This window comes from Rana temporaria, chromosome 1 (genome assembly GCF_905171775.1).
Source record: "Rana temporaria chromosome 1, aRanTem1.1, whole genome shotgun sequence".
NCBI lineage: Eukaryota > Metazoa > Chordata > Amphibia > Anura > Ranidae > Rana > Rana temporaria.
Window position 1 is genome coordinate 260,719,511 of NC_053489.1, and position 20,480 is coordinate 260,739,990.

At 44.8% G+C, this 20,480-nt stretch overlaps 1 long non-coding RNA gene across 1 annotated transcript in view; it reads right to left on the bottom strand.

Moving 5' to 3' along the window:
- Positions 1-14,290: 14,290 nt before the first annotated feature.
- Positions 14,291-20,480, bottom strand: part of LOC120941543 — a 170,101-nt gene continuing 163,911 nt past the window's right edge. Inside the window, exon 3 of the long non-coding RNA XR_005749560.1 lies at positions 14,291-14,479. This is a non-coding gene — a long non-coding RNA (uncharacterized LOC120941543). The remainder of the gene's footprint in view (positions 14,480-20,480) is intronic.

Consider the following 20,480-nt stretch of genomic DNA (forward strand, 5'->3'; position numbering starts at 1 on the left):
GGGCAGGTAGCCTACTGTATGTGTAGTTAGCTCTTAGCTGCCTAGGTCAGGGGGAACGGGTTAAGCATGAGGAAATACACAAGGAACGTACTCTACAGACTTGTTGGGAGCTATGGTCTGCTCTGGAACACTGAATTGCTGGGAGAACCCTGAAACATGGACTTCTCTGTTAGAGCACCATCAAGTTTAGACTTTCCTCTAAGAGACTTCTCTGCGCAGGTAACCTAGGGCATCCACAGTTAGGTTCAGTTAGGAACAGAAGGTTACATGTTATACATCTTGCCAAGTAAACATTGATTTTACTGCTAAAGGCCTGGTCTGAAGTTATTCAAAGGGGTACGTGTGAGGTCTTGGCATATTATTAAGGAACTTGGGTCTGCAACCACAATTTGGGGTATATGAAACGTTACTACAGAAAAGGTTCGCGAGTCACTATGAGGAGAAACAGCAACCAGTCGGCATAGTACCTGATAGGTGACAGGTTCTTTGGTAGAGAGGGGGGTTAGTGCTTTGATTGACTCCTTAGCTGTCTGTTCCGTTGGTCACCAGGAGTTGACTAGCATTACGGAGATATATGTCTAGTCACTTGGCAATAAAAGAGAAGAGTCAGAGCACTATGAAAATCCATGCTATGTGCTCGGCGGGACCCCATTTTGCTACTGGGAGTGAGGTAGCAGCAGTACGCTGACAGGTGGAGTGAGCAGTGGTTCAGCCTGTCCCTCCGAATACAACACATACACAGAACATGGGATGGAGAAACTCTAGGAGGAACTCCGTACTTTGCGTACTGCACACATGTGGCTCATCATGGAGTTAAGAGACCACCTTATTGTTTGACTCTTCACATGACTATGGCTCCAGCCTGGTCCACAGGCATTGGTAAGCATGCCCTTAGGCAAAGTATTGCGCCGTTCAATGCCTGGCACATGGGGGAACCTCTCATGTGACCCTGCTTGGTGCCCAAAAATAGAGAAGAGCATGGAGGACGTGGCGGACATCCTGTCTAAACCAAACCCCCCCCCCCATTACACACTAGAGAGCAAACAATAGACAGTTATCCGAGCCATGGACTAAAGCTGGCCATACACTATGAATTTCCTGATGAACTAGCAAAGATTCACTTACTGGGGGCCCTGTCTGTCACCAACCTGCCCGTCATCCAATGGTAAAACCGAGTAAACATTAGAGTGTATTTTTTCAGAGATAATAGCTACACATATACAGTATACAGAGATTATGTAAGCACCTTGGTTGGGCCATAATGTAATGACTTTAACAGTTTGATTAGGCCGCTGTGTATGGCCCCATTCACACCTGAGAATAGCCTTTTCAGGCAGAAAGTCACGATTTTGCCCCAAATTTTTGCCGCGATTTTGCCGCATTTGTAATCTGCCTACAAAAAAGTTCCAGAACTTGTTTGAGCTTCCGGTGCTTTGGAGCTTCTGGCTTCAAGCGTTTTGGAGTGGAGATGTGAACCATTTCCATAGAGAATAATAGACTTTTTCCCTTAAGCTTCAGGCTTCAAGGCCCCATTCACACCTGGGCGTAGCGTTTTCAGGCAGAATGGCAGTTTTTTACTGCGTTTTTGACACGTTTTGGACATGATTTTGTACAGGTCAAAAGGTCACCAATGTAAAAAGCAGAAAAACGCCCAAATCTGCCTATGGCCACATTCACACCTGAGCATAGAATTTTCATGCCGAAATTGGCGCAATTTTACAGCGTTTTTTACAGCGTTTTGACGCAATTTTGTACAGGTGAAAAGGTCACCAAATGTAAAAAGAGAATAATTGATTTTTTCCCCTCCAGCATTTTGTAGCTTCAGGCTTCGAGCTACAAAACGCTCAGGTGTGAATTGGGTCTTAGAGGGAGCCACAAGGCAGGTTTTATCTTGCAGTTAACTTTAAAATTTAATATTTCAAGGAAAATAGGCATGCATATTTTACATTGGCTGCACAGTATATAAGTAGCTTGGTAAAGCCTCAATGTAAAAGGTAAACTCAAGGCAAGTTTTATTCTGGAATAAATATTAGACTGTATTATTTCAGTAATAATGGTCATACATATTATACGGTGGCTGGATATTATGTAAGCAGAACGGTAAGAGCACAACATAAAAAGGAATACACCAGACAGGTTTTATTCTGAAATCAAAATTTAAATTGTGTTATTTATTTCACAAATGTTGTATAGTGGCACTGGCTACACAGTATGTAAGCAGTTTGGTTAGGCCACAATGCGAGGGGGCGAGACAAGATAGGTTTTATCTTTAGATAAATATTATTTCAAAGGTACTGTCCAGCCACACATATTAGTGTCTGGACAGTATGCAATCAGCTCAGTAAAGGGCACAATATCAAGAGGTATATGTTTGACCATTTTATTTTTACATACTGTTACCAGTGCAGTACAGCGTTTTCATATAACTCGTGTGGCAGTGATCAGGGACACTGACTGTGATGTAAAAAAAACAACAACGAATATATATATATATATATATATATATATATATATATATATATATATATATTTATTTATTTTTTAACAATTTTCTTTTTAACACACTGTGACCAGCACAATACAGTATTACCATAGTAACACTGTACTACTCTGGGGAAGGGATCAGGATTCATTTTATTTTTTTACATATTATGATTGCTTATGCCAGTGAATTTCATTAGTATAAGCAAACGTTTTTACTGAGTTAAACTGATTCATTCAGTGGCCCAGATTCAGGTAGAGACGCGCAATATTTGCGTGGGCAAAGGGCAACGATTTTTGATTTCGATTTGCACGCGATTCACGGAGCAGTAGCTCCGTAAATTGCGCGGGCGCTATGCTAATTTGCCCTGCGTAAGGGTGCCTAATGTAAATGATCCCACCGGGGGCGGGAATCATTTAAATTAGGCGCGCTCCCGCGCCGAGCGAACAGCGCATGCTCCGTCGGGAAACTTTCCCGACGTGCATTGCGGCAAATGACGTCGCAAGGACGTCATTTGCTTCTAAGTGAACGTGAATGGTGTCCAGCGCCATTCACGAATCACTTACGTAAACGACGTGAAATTCAAATTTCACGAGCGGGAAGGGTGGCTATACTTTAGCATTGGCTGCGCCTACTATGAGTAGGAGCAGCCTTATGCTAAAGTCGCCATACGGAAACTCCGTACCTTGCGTGCGCAGGGCCCGCGCAACTTTTGTGAATCGGTGTTAGTATGCAATTTGCATACTATACACAGATCACAATGGCCGCGCCCCCTAGCGGCCAACGCAAGAATGCAGCCAAAGATATGAAGGCATAAGGAGGCTTATGCCTGTCATATCTTAGGCTGCAGTCGGTGTAACGAGGTTCCTGAATCAGGAGCACTCGTTACACCGGAGCAAGTAAGCACTTGCGCCGCGCAACATATGGTTGCGCGGGCGCAAGTGCTTCTTGAATCTGGGCCAGTGTCTTTTGTTCTGATTAGCTGGGATTGGTCAAAGTTTAACACATTGTACAGATGGGCTGTAATTGTCCCTGTCTGTACCATGTGGTCAATGTAACCAATCACAGCTAGCAACTGGATTGCATGGTACTACTGTATCATGCGATCTGGTACAGGCAAATGCACTGCGTTTGCAACCTGTGTTTCGGGCGTCATTATATGAACACTGATACACGCTGCAGAATGCAACTGCAGAGCATTTTGAACATGTGTCGGAAACATGCACAGAGCATGGGTTTTCCACACTCCCTTCCTTTTGTCTTTTATTCCCCCCCCCCTGCCTTTCACAACACCCCCCCCCCCCCACCCAACACTTCTCCTCTTCACCCCCTTTCTCTACTTTATTTTTCTTCACTTCCTGAAATACATGTTTTAGGGAGCTTCCTCATTAGTCAATTATTTTTTTCATTTGCAATAAACAGCCATTTTTTTTTATGGGAAAGAAATATGTGAAGATGACTTTTTCTTTTTTTTTTTTTTTTTTTAAAAGATGACAACATAGGAATGTGGCTGGTTCCTTGTGTGCACGTAAACTGAAAACAATGTAGTAATATGTGATCTACACCCTTGCCCCTGAGGGGGCCCTATTACTGGCTGCTGAGTGGTGGCAACCTATGGGCACATAAACATTTTTAATGCTCAACATGCACAATAACCTAATACATTAAACCTTGGTATATGATAAGGTACATAGACTCATGATTGCGAATGTTTGCACGCGTTTTCCCACATGTGAGCATATGCAATCCAATTGTACCATTTTGGTTTATGCTGTAACTTGTTTACAGTATTTAGTAAGTCGGGCTCAATGTGCTAAAAGGCAATACTGTAACCAAAAAAGAGGTGGAAATACATTTAAAAATAGTCTGGACTTTGGAAGAACTAAACTGACATGTCTCAGACTAAAATCGTACACTAAAGATCATTAAAAGGTACTGTATGAAATATTGACTGTTACAGTAAATAGCCAACATTCACCTGTGTTATATTCCTGGTTGGCCTAGCTGCAATAATGAAGTGATTGTTTAAAAGGTGTAAACTTCAGTAAATGTCCTGATGTGATGAAAAGCATGCACATTCCTTTTATTTCTGACAGCTAACCCAGGAAAAATGACACTTACAAGAAAAAAAGCAATGACCGGTAAAGTCTACTATTTCCAAAAAAGAGTTTAAAACGTATGGCAAAATGGATAGTAGAAAACGTATTGAATGTACACACCTTTTTGGTGGCTATGTATGTATATACTACACTGTGTGAGGTGTAAATTCAGGACAAATATTTACTGTGGCTTCAAAGGCTAAGTTCAATGTTTTTCTAAATTCCAGCTACCCTATGTACCAATATAGCATTAATGTACTTCTTTTGCAAAAAGCTTTCCATTTGTTCTACTCACATCCCTGTCTTCATGGCTGTTTCAAAACACTTATCCATTACTTCTGCCTTACTTCCTGGTTAGACTTTAGGTCATGACACAGGAAGGAGTTGACCAGCTGATCTCATTAGCACACACCCTGCATCATCCACGACCTACCCACTAGGTTGACCACGTGTCTCGGATTGCCTGAAACAGTCCCATATTTTGCAGGTCTGTCCCAGGCACCTTCTTTCCAGGACAATACAGTGTCCCGGAATGAAACTGACACAGTTGTCCACCCCTCCGGGCTGGACTGATGCCCCCAAAAATGCTGCCACATCGCTGCTGTACTTACTGACAGTAATTGTCCTGGCCGAGAATGTCTGGAGAGGCACAATCCCTACCCCCTGCTTGTGATGGAGAAATCATATATCCTTCCTCTTGTGTCTAATCACTGCAGGGCAGAATTAGAGCCAGAGTTGGAACAAGGTAAAACGGGTCTCGGCCAGCCAGCCAGGACAAATACTGTCAGTGAGTAAAGTGGGGATGCAGCGGCCTTTTTTGGAGGAGTGGTCAGTGCTTCTGGTTAGAGCGCGCACCCACCTCCCTCACTGTGATGTTATTGGTTACACACATTTTTGGAAAGAGGGTGTCCCTGAAAGGCAGTTTGAAACTGTGGTCACCCTGCTACCCACCCTTCCAGGTGCATATTTTTTAGGAAATGATCACCGTTCTCTACTAAATACACAAGCATCGATTTGTTTTCCCTACCTTAACTTTCATCTTGCATAGATCATTATGCAAGCTTTAAATGTATTGGCTTTATTTTGAGGGGCAATTGACGCAATCAATGTGCTGCCTGTGGATTGGAATGTTTGGAATTCTCTAATCAAGACTCCAGTTTGATTCACTTTTGGATGAAGAGGTGTCATATGATCTATTATTATCAACTAAACAGAGAGTCACGGAGCAGACAAAAGATAGGCGGAGGGACGACATTACAGGGTGAGACAGGCCGTAGTGTGAGTAGGCAGGCTCCTTTAAATTTAAAGGGAGGGGCTGCAGTGCTGGGAGGTGGGGCCGCAGAGGGTATAGTGCGGAGGAAGTGACATTTTCGTCACTCCTCCATCTTAGGCCACGTACACACGGTCGGACAAAACCGATGAGAATGGACCGAGGTTCAGTTTCATCGGTCCAAACCGACCGTGTGTATAGCCCATCGGTCTGTTGTCCTTCGGTCCAAAATTTTAAAACATGCTTTAAAATCGAACCGATGGCCCGCTGCCCGATCGGTCCAAAATGATGGTTAGTACAGAAAGCATCGGTTCAAAACCCGCGCATGCTTAGAATCAAGTCGACGCATGCTTGGAAGCATTGAACTTCATTTTATTCAGCACGTCGTGTATTTGACGTCACCGCGTTCTGACCCGATCGGTTTTTGGAACGATGGTGTGTACGCACATCAGACCATCAGGCCACTTCAGCGGTGAACCGATGGAAATGGCCCGAAGGACCATTCTCATCGGTTTGGAACGACCGTGTGTACGCGGCCTAAGACTCAGGAAGAAGCTGCCCACCCACCCTCCCTGTTTTTTAGGCTCCAAGGGAGCGGTGTTGGGTCTATGGAAGAGGAGGAAAGGCTGGAAGTTGGTTAGGAAAAAGTTTGTACCCATAGGTGGTATGGGGTTATCGGGTACCTTTTCGGTTAACGAAGGTTAACCAGGAATGGGTAAAATGGTAGGTCACTGCGGACGGGTGTACTGCCTCTGAGTCGGTGTCTTGCGACTGAGGCCTAAGTTAAAATTGTTTGTCCCAGTGTCCCAGTTGAAAGGGGTGGTCTCATAGACCACCAAGATATTGGAAATGTGTATAAAGTTATTTATTATAAATTCTGAAATGTTTAAATAAATAGGCCGGAAGGCCAATTTTACTCCACAACGTGGTCTGTTGTATTATTGGGGTAGGTGGGGTATGGCAACAGGGGGAGGGGTTATGTATAGCGGGTAATTTATCACTAAGGATCGGTCCTTAACCTCTTGACCACTGGGCACTTAAACCCCCTTCCTGACCAGACCAATTTTCAGCTTTCGGTGCTCTCACAATTTGAATGACAATTACTCCGTCATACAACATTGTACCCATTTGAAATTGTTGTCCTTTTTTTCACACAAATAGAGCTTTCTTTTGGTGGTATTAGATCACCTCTGGGTTTTTTATTTTTTGCGCTATAAAAGAAAAACGACCGAAAATTCTGTAAAAAAATAAAAAAAAAACTTGTTTCTGTCATATTCGCAGGTTATTTCTCACACACAGCATATGCATACCACGAATAACACCCCAAAACACATTCTGCTATTCCTCCCGAGTATGGCGATACCCCATGTGTGCAACTTTTACACGGCGTGGCCACATACAGAGGCCCAACATGCAGGGAGCGCCAACAGGCGTTCTGGAACACCCAGGCCAATTCTGACATTTCTCTCCTACATGGAAAAATCACAATTTATTTGCTAGAAAATTACATAGAACCCCAAAACATTATATATGCGGAGTATTGGGGTATTGCGGAGAATTGGGGTATTGCGGAGTATTGGGGTATTGCGGAGTATTGGGGTATTGCGGAGTATTGGGGTATTGCGGAGTATTTGGGTATTGCAGAGTATTGGGGTATTGGGGTATTGCGGAGTATTTGGGTATTGCAGAGTATTGCAGAGTATTGGGGTATTGCAGAGTATTGGGGTATTGCAGAGTATTTGGGTATTGCAGAGTATCGCGCAGGGTATTGCAGAGTATCGCGCAGGGTATTGCAGAGTATCGGGGTATTGCAGAGTATCGGGGTATTGCAGAGTATCGGGGTATTGCAGAGTATCGGGGGGTATGGCAGAGTATCGGGGGGTATGGCAGAGTATCGGGGGGGTATGGCAGAGTATGGGGGGGTATGGCAGAGTATGGGGGGGTATGGCAGAGTATGGGGGGGTATGGCAGAGTATGGGGGAGTATGGCAGAGTATGGGGGGGTATGGCAGAGTATGGGGGGGTATGGCAGAGTATGGGGGGGTATGGCAGAGTATGTATGGGGGGGTATGGCAGAGTAAGTATGGGGGGTATGGCAGAGTAAGTATGGGGGGTATGGCAGAGTAAGTATGGGGGGTATGGCAGAGTAAGTATGGGGGGTATGGCAGAGTAAGTATGGGGGGTATGGCAGAGTAAGTATGGGGGGTATGGCAGAGTAAGTATGGGGGGTATGGCAGAGTAAGTATGGGGGGTATGGCAGAGTAAGTATGGGGGGTATGGCAGAGTAAGTATGGGGGGTATGGCAGAGTATTGCTGAGCTGGGAGGGATGGCTGGATCTGTGACTGCAGTTGTCACAGATCCAGCCACAGCACTGCTGACACCCCGCGCTCCCCCCCCTCCTCTCCTCTCGCACTGTACCGAACGGTACAGAGAGGAGAGGGAGGAACCGGCGTCATCAAATGACGCCGGTTTGTTTACAAGTGATCGCTCCGTCATTTGACGGAGCGATCACGTGGTAAACAGCCGCGATTCGCGGCAATTTACCGTGATCCGTGATGCGCCGGGTCTTCTAGACCCGGCGAGCACGGACACTTCCGCGAGCGCGCCCCAGGGGACGCGCAAACGCGGAAGTGCACGAGGACGTCCCAGGGACGTCCTGTCACAGTAACTCGACCGCGCTGTAGCAGTATTTTTGCTATGGCGCGGTCGGCAAGTGGTTAACATGTCATGCTTTGTGACCTCTCGTAACATTGGCAGTCAGTATAAAGGTGAGCAGACCCACATACAGTGCACATGGTGGAGTAGTATTTACTTTAGCACATGGTTGTCCAACATGCGGCCCTGCAGCTGTTGTGGAACTAAAAGTCCCATGAGGCATTGCAAAGCCAGTCCCTTGAGGCATTGCAAGGTGATCCGCTGCAAGCCAAAGGCAAGATGGGACTTGTAGTTTTGCAACAGGTGAAGGGCTACAGGTTGGACATTCATGCTTAAGCATATGCGTGACAAGCACGTTTATATGGTGGAAAGACACTTATTTTAAAATGTACAGGACTGTTCTATTTGATGTTATATTAACTGTTATTATACAGTATGTGGTTGTAATATAACATATGGTGGTCTTCAGTAATTGCACTTAGTATTTTATTAATTATTTATTCTCACTAGCACCACACAATTTTGTTTTTTAATGGCACTTAAAGCAAGAACCATACTTGCTGTATTCTATATGCAGCGAACAAGCATTATGCTGTAAACATACATCAATCCAAATTACAATATGAGATGAATTGTCTTAGTAGCAGCAAAGCTATTTTAAACAAGCAATACACAAGGTGGGTTCAATGCCTTTTTCTCTGTACGTGGGATCTAAGCAGCTTTGCTTAGATAAAGGACACCCTATGCGGTATACATAGTCAGACTGTTGAAAGTTTCCCGTTACCTCACCAGAATACCATGTACTGGGCCTGGATTCTTCTCTGGCTCTCTTCCAGAACTTAAAAAAAAAACACCTCACTCCATAATCCACCCATGGTAGAGTACAGAAGGAATGTAATGCAGGTGTCTGAGGTCGGGCAGGCCTTTTCAATTAGATAATGAATGCTACATGAACTTGACGGGACGTTAATGAATGTTCTCATACTTGTCTGGGGATATTCACATGCTGTTCTGTGCTAACAACAACTGTGTTTAGCTCAGTAAGGACATTTTGCTTGCCACGGAAGGAAAAATATGAAAACGATCTGGCTTGATAATGTTATTTTGGTCTTTTTTGCAAGAAATAAAACAAAGGAGTGGTTGCTATAACCAGGGGTCAAGTCCTGGGGAAAAAAGTGTGGGAACTCCCACCCAAAATCCACTCCCTCACCAAAAAAAAAATTATACGATCATATGCATAATTACTAAAGCCCATGTTCTTTTTTTAAGCAAGTTCTTTCTAAATCCCGCAATAACTCGCGGCAGACCTCCGCAATGTCTCCTGGGAACAATTACAAAAGCTCCCAGGAGACATTGCGCATCGAGGAAGTGACGGAATACCTGCACACTACCCGATGAATCCATATACAGGAAGCGGCCAGTAACATAAAGGATTACTAAGGTTCGCCTGCCCCTGACATTGAGTCAAGCTGGGCATCGCCGCTTAGTGAAGGATTGGCTCGGGTGGCTCGGCTGCTTTAGTCCTGCAAAGGGAACTGCGTTCCTGCTGTAAAAAAAGTGCAGGAACTCCGTTCCCACGCATTCCCGCAGGACTTGAGCCCTGGCTATAACAGACATATTTGGGAGTAGAACACGCCATTTGCTATAGATGTAGACAAATACATTTTCTATCTTTCAGCCCAACCAATTCCGCCATCCACTCTAAAGCCCCGTACACACGATCGGAATTTCCGATGGAAAAGGTCAGACGTGTGTATGCCCCATCTGAGTAATTCCATCGGAGTATAGATAGAGAACATATAGAGCTAGATTCACGTAGCTCAGCGTATTGTTCTGCCGGCGTAGCACATCTCATATACGCTACGCCGACGTAAAATAAGGCGTCCAGACCTTTATTCACAAAGATCTGGCGCCGTATGTTGCGCCGGCGTAGTGTAACTAGGCAGGCGTAAGCCCGCCTAATTCAAATGTGGAAGGTAGTGGGCGTGTTGTATTCAAAGTAGCCTTGACCCGATGTAAATTTTTTCACTAACGATCCGCACATGCACGCGCATGCTCAGAGTCACGTCGCATATACTCCCTAAGATACGTCGGCTCAATGCTTTCGACGTGAACGTAACCTACACACAGCCCCATTCACGTACCACTTATGTAAACGACATAAAATTTGACGACTGTTCCGACGTCCATACTTTAACATTAGTTGCGCCTCATATAGCAGGGGTAACGTTATGCCGGACGTAAGCCTTACGTAAATGGTGTAGTGGGCACAAGTACATTCGTGAATCGGCGTATCTAGGTCATTTACATATTCTACGCGTAAATCTACGGAAGCGCCCCTAGCGGGCAGCGTAAATATGCACCCTAGATACGACGGCGTACAAACACGTCGGGCGGAGGAAGCTGAAATTCAGGCGTATCTAGCTCCGTGAATAGCACGCATAGATACGACGGCGCATCTTCTGACTTACGCGGCATATCAATAGATACGCCGACGTAAGAGCTACCTGAATCTAGCTCGTTCTCTTTTACTCTGATGGAATTCCGTCGGAATTCTGATGTGATTTTGGTCGTACAAAGGTTCGATCGTGTGTATGGGGCTTAACAGCATGGATAGAATAATCAGAACTGCTGGCTATTGTATTCAGGCATATAGGGCCATATTCTCAGTGAAGTTACGATGGAGTAAGTCAGATACTCCATCGTAACTCCCTTTTTTGGCCAGTGTATCTATGCTCCTGATTCTCAGAATCATTTTTGCATAGATACACTTAAGGGGCCAGATTCACAAAGGTTAGCGGATCTTTAGATCCGTGTAACCTATGTGAATTAAGATCCGCCCTCGCAAGTTTGTGAGGAAAGTGTCAAATTCACAACACACTTACCTCCAAACTTGCGACGGCGGATCCTAACTCCCCCAGCGGAATTCAAATTCCGCGGCTAGGGGAGTGTCATATTTAAATCAGGCGCGCTCCCGCGCCGATTTAAATAAGCATGCGTCGTCCGGGGAATTTCCCGGCGTGCATTGCTCCCACTGACGTCAATAGGACGTCAGTGGTTGCGACGTGAGTGGGACTTGCGACGCGCGTGTTCGTGAATCGGCGTACGCAAACGACGTAGGAAAATTCAAAATCGACGCGGGAACGACGGCCATACTTAACAATACTTACCCCTGCTTTTAGAAAGGGTAAGTATACGACGGAAAACCGCTACGGAAACGACGTAAGAACACAGCGTCGGGTCCGCGTACGTTCGTGAATTTCGCGTATCTCGCTGATTTACATATTATTCAGTGTAAATCAGCGGGAACGCCCCCGGCGCCATTTTTAAATTAAAAAAAAGATCCGACAGTGTAACACAGTGTGACACTGTAGGATCTCAGCCCTATCTATGCGTAACTGATTCTATGAATCAGGTGCATAGATAGGACCAGAAAAAATCCGAGATACGATGGTGTATCTGAGATACTCCATCGTATCTCTTTTGTGAATCTGGCCCAAGATCCGCCATCTTACACTGGCGGATCTTAAATGCAATGACGCCGGCCGCCGCTAGATGGCATTTACGTGAAGGAGTCATTTGCATATGCAAATGATCCTTCTACGCCGATTACGCCTTCTACGAGTTCGCGTCGCGTAACCGTCGCTAACGTCGTTTGCGTAAGCGGAAATTTAGTCCTGCTATATGGAGGATTACATTTCCGCAAGTCTCGCGTAGGCCATGTTACGGATGGCGTCGGGTCCCCGTCGTGTTTTTTCGTCGAGTACGTCGTTTACGTAAGTCGTTCTTGAATACGACTTTACGTCAATGACGCACACGTCGGCGTCATTGACGTTTTCCGCCGAGAACTGGAGCATGCGCACTGGGCTTTTTGCAGCCCGGCGCATGCCCAGTTCTTCCGCATCGGGGGCGCTCTTCATTTGAATAGAAGATGCCCCCTTGGAGATCCGCCAGGCTACGCCGGGACACTTACACTCCGCTGTCCCAACTTATGGAGCAAGTGTTTGGGGAATACAACACCTGCTCCAGTAAGTTGGGACAGCGGAGTGTAAGTGCCCTAAGCGCAGCAGGCGGATATTTTTCGAGAATATGGCCCACTATCTTTACTGAGTTGTGCTAACAATGATTAGTGTCCATGAAGGAATCAAATACATATCAAAAAATAAAATAAAACAAAGCAAAATAAAATAAAATCCACATGTGATAAAATAATAAGGTCCTCACCAACCACCACCATAAAAATACGATCCTCAGTGACACTGCCACCACCACCAAAAGCAGAAATGCTTGCTTACCAGCTCATATTGACCTCATATTACAGAAGGTCAATCACACTTATGGCTTAAACCCTTTAAGGTAAAAACCTTCTGACTTTACAACCCCTTTAATTTAAAGGGGTTGTAAAGACAGAAGGTTTTTATCCTAATGCGTTTGGCTGCCCAATGACCAGGTAATTTTTTGCAAGATTCGGCACTGCGTCACTTTAACTGACAATTCCGCGGTCGTGCAACGCTGTACCCAAACAAAATTGACGTCCTGTTTTTCCCACTAATAGAGCTTTCTTTTGGTAGTGTTTTATAATTTCTGCGTGTTTTATTTTTTGCGCTATAAACAAAAAAATAGCGTCAATTTTGAAAAAAAACACAATATTTGTACTTTTTGCTATAATAATTATCCCCATTTTTTTTTTTTATTGATTTTTTTTACTCAGTTTAGGCTGATATGTATTCTACATATTTTTGGTAATAAAAATCACAATAAGCGTATATTGATTGGTTTGTGCAAAACTTTTAGCATCCACAAAATAGGGGATAGATTTATAGCATTTTTATTATTATTTTAAGTTTAGTAGTAATGGCGGCGATTGATTTTTATTGGGATTGCGACATTATGGTGGACACTTTTGACACATTTTTGTGACCATTGGCATTTAGAAAGCGATCAGTGCTAAAATGCACTGATTACTGTCAGAAAAGGGGTGAACACTAGGGGGCGATCAAGGGGTTAATTGTGTTCCCTAATGTGTGTTCTAACTAAAGGGGGAGGGGACTGACTTGGAGGAAATTATAGATTGTGGTTCCTAGCTATTAGGAACTCACTATCTATATTTCCTCAGCTCACAGAACAGGGACATGTGTGTTTACACACACATCCCTTTTCTGCCTCTTGTGCCCAGAGATCGCCGGTCACGAGCATCAGCACTCCTGCGATGCAGCGGGCAAGCGTGCACGCCAGCTAACTATGCTTAAAGCGAACGACGTACAGCTACGACGGTTCGCCCAGCAGAGCCAACCTGCCGCAGTATAACTGTGGCAGCTGGTCCACAAGCGGTTAAGATAAAAAGCCTTCTGTGTGCAGCAGCTTCCCCAGCACCCCCTAATACTTACCTGAGCCCCATTTCTGTCCAGCAATGTCCACAAGTCCGTCGGCTGTCTGAAACTCTCCCTCTTGATTGGCTTAGACACAGCAGCGGCACCATTGGCTCCTGCAGCTGTCAAAGCCATTTAGCCAATCAGGAGAGAGAGGGGGCCATGGACACACAGAGCTTCAGCTTGGCTCGGGTGCCCCCGTAGAGGAGGATCTGGGCGGTTCTGTGGAAATCCACTGCACAGAGGAGGTAAGTTAAACATGTTAGTTACTTAAAAAAAAACGAGACTTTATAATCACTTAATAAACCAGCCGGGGCCTTTACAGCATTTAAGGGTCCTCCTAAGGTTCACATATCAGTCTTACTGCCAATGATGTGATAGGGGTATCCCAGAACAAAAAAAGCTCCACACAGCATACAATTGTTATTACTTTATTGTAAACGTCTTTAAAGGTTACACTTACATTGTGTCAGTGTCTAAATCACCTTAAAAACAAAAGCACCAGCCATCACATAAACAGAAACCATTCCTTCCAGGGATTACATGATTGCAGTGACGTCAGCACGTCGCTCATGCTACGTGTTTCGCCGTATGTTGACGTCTTCTGTGGATAAAGAGAATGTTATTATTGTATTACACATTAGTGCAGTTTATTTTCCTTTTTGCTTTGTATATATGGTATTCAGGCAGCCAGACTGAATACAATGGAGCTGCCAAACAGAGACTACATTTAGATTTTTTTATTCAATTTTGTTGAACCAGGAGGTTCTTGCAGGGCCATCCATGACTTAATTTCGAGCCGTCCATGGCTAGCTTAATCCGAAATAGACAATCATATATAAATTTAGATTTGAAAGGTTCTCCCATTTAAATCACAATGTCATTTGATACAATCAGAAAATAACATGTATGGCTAGCTTTAGTGGTTGCAGGATAGAAATCACAGGCACTGGCAGGTCGCCCTATGACTAGATTAAAATCTGGTCATAGGGCAACCTGTCAGTGCCTGTAATTGCAATAGGTTCATGTTTGAAATTCAGTACGTTAAGGTTTAACTGATTCCTGACCAGCCTATAGACGAATGACGACCAAGCTCTCCCATCCTGGGTATACGCCATATGCCGTCCTCCCAGTCACGTGCCTCATGCACGCCCCAGGGGCTGCACTGCAGAATGATCTGTTAACCTCTGTGTTCACCGGACAAAGCGTATGACAGATCATTGTATCAGGCTGGCCCCATTACCAAGTGATTGCTATGACCAATCACAGTGATCAAATGACAGTTGTACACAAGGACTGGCTTTCATTCCATGTGTAATATTGTGTTGATCTTTGTTAATACATTTATTTTTATTTTTTACATACTGTCAGCAGTCAGTGTCCCTAATCACCACCACACCAGTCATATGATGACGCTGTACTGCTCTGGTGGTTTAATTTCTTAACTTTACAAAAAATTGTGACAAAAAGCACAACTTTGAAAAACTCACCATGCCTCTTACTGAACACCTCAGACTGTCTACTTTACAAAAAGGAGAAATTGGGGCCTCCAAAAATGAGATGGGCCATCAGTACATCAGGATTGATCGATTTTCAAACGTATATACCATAGTTTTGTAGACTCTAAAACAGGGGTGTACAACCTTTTGACCTAAAACTAATGAGCTTCTAACCCCAACTTGTTCAATTAAGCCTGGTAATTAAACCTGGAAGAGCTCATTTGTGTTTATGGAGTGAGCCTGATTTTGCACTTTCCAGCTATAGTAAATAAACCCCATTGTGTATGTAGCGGCCTGCTACTTTTTAGCTGGCGCTGCTTTAAATTTAGAGGGTAGTCTGAGAGTTAGTTGACTCAGACTGTATGATTTTTCACAAAATTTGGGCCTCTGTTCCAGCCATGGCTGTACTGTGAGTGACCACTCTTGTTGTCTGGGGTGTCGTTATCATCCCAGGCCGAGGGTGGCAGCAGTCAGGTCAAAGTGTTTTGGGTGTTCCCCTTCGGCAGCCAATCAGAGGGAGTTGATCATCCCGCTGTACATGCTGGGGGGGAGTACTTTAGGGACAGACGTCACTAGTCCGGGGTCGTCACCAATCCTGGGTCTGTCGTCCCACCACCTCCCGTGTGTGGCCCTCATGGCCGAGGGTGCGTGTTCAAGTGTTCCTGACTCTGGGACCACGTTGGTCCGGGGTTGTGATCTACTTAGTAGGCCCGGTAGTCAGACTGGGTCTACGCTTGTAGAGTGTTCCTGAGCTGTCCGTCCTGAGGGAGGAAGCCACTCGATGAAGAACCTGTCTTGGAGAGCACCGAGCAAGAGGCTGGTATCTCAGGAGAGGCCTTGAACTTCATTGAAGGATGCACTATTACTGGAAGGCTGGATGATGATCGCCTGTCAGTTCTAATTTTATCAGAAGTTCTTTGGGAGAGATAAGGGTGCTTAATCCTGTGCTGAGAGGATTTTGGACCGAATATACCTCCATCTTTGGGAAGGTCTGTGGCAGAGACTTTACCAAGTTTCCGTGTGACACCCTGGCTGCTAGGCTAGTGAGAGAGGCCTATACAGGTGCACAATACCCGCTCTGGCTAGAGTGGCGACGAAAGCAGCATTGCTGGAAGCAGGAGTGTTTCCGAACAAAAGTTATACAACTGAACCTACTACCTATTACCCTTCCACCTCTTCAACTACTTATTTTATCCTTTTACCAAGTTCGACAGATAAAGCAAAGAAAAAGAAGTCTAAAGTGTGGACATTGAACTTTTTCTCAACGCTCATCTGATACCCTAGACGGCGAAGAAATAGAGGTAACATGCCGCCCAAAACAAACCTGTACTTAAAAGTGGGGTATGCCTGTACTCAGGGCTTTTTTTCTCAGACAATAGGTGCAGGAACACCCCCTTTCCAAGTCACCCACTTTCTCCGCCCCTACCCACCTCCCAGTACCGTCCCTTTTAGACAATATAGAACCAAGTATCATTTTGTGGTGCTAAGTAATTTGTATGGAATATGGTAATAATATCAAGAAAAGCAGTAAAATAAATCCCCCTGCAGCCAGCAGCAATAGATCCCCTAACAACAATGGACCACCCACAACAAAATTCCCCCCGCTGGCAACAATAGACTCCCGGCAGCATCAACAGATCTCCGCACAGCCAGCATTAATAGACTCTCTGGCTGCCATCAACAATAGACGCCTCCCCCAACAGTAGATCTCTTTCAGCAACAACTGTCAACCAGCAACATAAACCCACCCCAGCAACAATAGACCCCCCTGCAAAAATAGATCCCCAGCAGTGAGCATCAATACCCTGCAGCACACCCCAGCACCCCTTGCCATTACATACAATCAGTCCAGAAGGTGCCGGAACTGCGTTCCCCGCGTTACCGTTGAAAAAAAGCCCTGCCTGTACTTATCTGAGTATCTGAGTAATAAAACATTTTTGTGATATTTTTTATTATAAAAGTAAAAGAGGGCAGCATAACATTTGTGGTAATTCACTGTAAAGCTGGCTTTACAAATGGCAATTCGATTGTGCAATTTTTATACAATCTTTAGATTTACTAAAATATCATTTTGGAACTATAAGGACAAACCTAAGCATTCTGTTCAATTTATATCCAGTCAGGCAGGCCTTTGCACTGGATAGCTGATGGCAGATCTAAAGTAGATTGTATGGTGTATGACCAACTCAAAGTTGTTCTAAAACCTTAAACGCAGGGGTGTCTAACTTGTTGCTCATTGTCTGCATGCAGCCCGAGATGGCTATGAATGCAGCCCAAAACAAAATCGTAAACCTACTTTAAAAAATTTGGATTGGTAAGCTGCAATATACATCTTACATTTTTGGTGTTGGGTTTAATACTGCAAAAATCACAATAAGCATTTATCGGTTGGTTTGCGCAAAATTTATAGCGTTTACAAAATTGGGGATAGTTTTAATGCATTTTTATTAATTCTTTTTTTTTACTACTAATGGCGGCGATCAGCGATTTTTTCCGTGACTGCGACATTATGGCGGACACTTCGGACAATTTTGACACATTTTTGGGACCATTGTCATTTTCACAGCAAAAAATGCATTTAAAATGCATTGTTTATTGTGAAAATGACAATTGCAGTTTGGGAGTTAACCACAGGGGGCACTGATAGGGTTATGTGTGACCTCAAGTGTGTTTACAACTGTAGGGGGGTGTGGCTGTAGGTGTGATGTCATCGATTGTGTCCCCCTATAAAAGGGATCACACGATCGAATTACGCCGCCACAGTGAAGAACGGGGAAGCCGTGTTTACACACGGCTCTCCCCGTTCTTCAGCTCCGGGGACCGATCGCGGGACTCCAGCGGCAATCGGGTCCGCGAATCCCATGGTCACGGAGCTTTGGACCGGGTCGCGGGAGCGTGCCACAGGCGTGCGCCCGCGACCCTACGGCTGGGCTTAAAGGACAACGTACCTATACGTTTATGTGCCCAGCCGTGCCATTCTGCCGATGTATATCGGCATGAAGGGGTCCTTAAAGCGGAGCTTCACCCTAAAGTGGAACTCCTGCTGATCGGAACCCTCCCCCCCTCCGGTGTCACATTTGACTCCTTTCAGGGGGAGGGGGGTGCAGATACCTGTCTAAAGACAGGTATTTTCACCCACTTCCGGCCACACAGTCTCGGGTAAACTGCGAGTATGACGTCACCTACCCCCCCCCCCCCCCCCGCTGTGTTCTGGGAACACTCGGCTCCCAGAACAAAGCGGGAGCCAATCGACAGCCGTAGTGCGACTCGCGCATGCACCGTAGGGAACCGGGCAGTGAAGCCGGAGCGCTTCACTTCCTGGTTCCCTCACCTAGGATGGCGGGGGGGCAGCAGAGTGACGAGCGATCACTCGTCCTCTGCTGCGGACAGCGCTGGACTCCAGGACAGGTAAGTGTCCTAATATTAAAAGTCAGCAGCTGCAGTATTTGTAGCTGCTGGCTTTTAATATTTTTTTTTCAGCGGACATCCGCTTTAAGTGGTTAACCAGACACTAATAGAAGTCACAAGACTGTTACATACTGCTGATGAGAAAAGGTATTTAGCAGTTTATATTTACTAAAACGAATGCATTTCCATGTTCTGTGTACTGTGGGGGACCAGATATAGTGAATGCGGGGCCCTGGGTTTAGTAACACATTAATACTGTATTACAGTGTTAAAGGAGTTCTCTGAGCTAAAACTTTTAACCCCCGCTTTGCCTGGGCTGTAAAACTATACAAAATAAACTTTCACTTACCTGCCTACGATCCCCCGTTGTTCCGATATCGCCGTCCCGTTCTCCGGTCCCGGTCTCTTCCACTTCCTGGGGGTCGGTGACTCACAGTGCGCTCAGCCTATCAGCGGCCGCGATGGGACATTTCTGCGGCCGCTGATAGGCTGAGCGCACTGTGAGTCACCGACCCCCAGGAAGTGGAAGAGACCAGGACCGGAGAACGGGACGGCGATATCGGAACAACGGGGGATCGTAGGCAGGTAAGTGAAGGTTTATTTTGTATAGTTTTACAGCCCGGGCACAGCGGGGGTTAAAAGTTTTAGCTCAGAGAACTCCTTTAACAGTTGTCTGGGATTGTCATGTGATCTATCATCTGGTCCATTCATCTCCATGGAAACTGTAATCATGTTTGTACACTAAAGCATAAGCGGTTGACGAAAAAATGGATGAAAATATTGATTGGCTGGCAGAGGGTTGGGCTGTGTGGAGTAGATCTACGCTGCCTCCAAGGGTTTGCGTGGGGGCATACTAGATACAACTGAGGTAGGGGATCCATACAGGGTTTTCATTATAAAAATAAAGCTGTACTTTAATTTAGGAGTAATATAACACAATTATTTCTGCAGATGCTGCAATAATGTTGTCATTTAAAAGAAAACACAAGACTGAATTAGCGGTACATGCTGTAGGCTAAGTCTAGCTGCAGTGTCGTGAATACCAGCCTAAAGTCGTATCTCATACGTATTACCATTCCAAAGAACAAAATGAACATGCAAATAACTGATAACCCATTTCACGTGGCAGAAGTGTTCTCTAATCTATAAATATTTCATATCATTGGAAAAATTAGCCGGAAAGTTATTGTAATTACAGTGGAAATACTTTCCAGGCAGACAGTGGAAAGACAAATTAACCTCTCAGTAATCAGCCTCTGGAAGTTGGCCAAGTCAGTGTTTTGGCCTTTGGATTTGCTGTTTTCCATCGTCACCCTCTTTCTGAAATAAAAGTACCTGCTCTGCCAAATAAAATAATAGAAGAGAGATCTCTCACACGTATTATTAAAGAGGTATTAGTCTGTGTTTATATGTTTTTTTGTAGTCTACTAGAAAGCTTCTTTTAACGTTTTTCAAGCTTTTTTCAAGCATGTTGGTACAAGCATTTTCTTTTTTGTTATAGCTAATGGAGAGCAGGTTACTAAGAAAAGGAAAGGCAAGGAATTGTGTAAATAATGCGTGATGCGTGTGTTTTTTTGCCGTTCCAACTGATACTTTGGAGTTTACATTTACAGCGGTGAAACTGTATGATATGTATTATTTTAAGATGAAAATGTTTAACAAAAATATGAGTAGCCCTTCTAACACCGAAATAGAACC